General features: G+C 55.6%; 1 protein-coding gene across 2 annotated transcripts in view; it reads left to right on the top strand.

Moving 5' to 3' along the window:
* The first annotated feature begins 529 nt into the window (after window positions 1-529).
* DIRAS2 (DIRAS family GTPase 2) overlaps window positions 530-625 on the top strand; it is a 28,861-nt gene continuing 28,765 nt past the window's right edge. For both annotated transcript variants that reach the window (XM_077759319.1, XM_077759322.1), the window contains exon 1: window positions 530-619. The gene's annotated coding sequence lies outside the window, so the exon portion shown is untranslated. The remainder of the gene's footprint in view (window positions 620-625) is intronic.

A 625-nucleotide genomic window follows, 5' to 3' on the forward strand; every position in this document is an offset into this window, starting at 1 on the left:
TATTCGGCGGAAAGGCAATTCCAGCCCCAGATTGCCCATGGCGGCGTTGTCACAGGCGTCTATGAAAGTAGAATGTATTCATCTGCAGCCTGTGGTTGGTTATCGGCACGGCCCCATTTCACCTGCCTTCTAAATGAGTAGAGTTTTAATTTCGTATCTGGACGCGGAAGGGAGAGCCTGTGTGGGTAGTAGTGATTGCAGTTGATGGTGTGAACGATCCAAAACAAAAGAATCCGGTGCACTTTCGATGGAATGGTATTAATCCACTGAATTCTCAGAAAATTCCAGTCCCGGCCATCTATTCCAGGAGCATGCAGTAGGTGGCACCTAAAAGCTCTTTGGAAGCGAGCAGGCGCCATTTAAGCGAAAGCAGCCGCCGCTGCAGCAGCTGGCACAGCGCAGAAGTGGGTGATTGAAGACGGAGAGCGAGAGGAGGAAGGCCGGGCTGCGCGGCGCAGGTGCGGNCAGGAGCATGCAGTAGGTGGCACCTAAAAGCTCTTTGGAAGCGAGCAGGCGCCATTTAAGCGAAAGCAGCCGCCGCTGCAGCAGCTGGCACAGCGCAGAAGTGGGTGATTGAAGACGGAGAGCGAGAGGAGGAAGGCCGGGCTGCGCGGCGCAGGTGCGG

This window comes from Crocuta crocuta, unplaced genomic scaffold (assembly GCF_008692635.1).
Source record: "Crocuta crocuta isolate KB4526 unplaced genomic scaffold, BGI_CrCroc_1.0 scaffold41, whole genome shotgun sequence".
In the NCBI taxonomy this organism is placed as follows: Eukaryota; Metazoa; Chordata; class Mammalia; order Carnivora; family Hyaenidae; genus Crocuta; species Crocuta crocuta.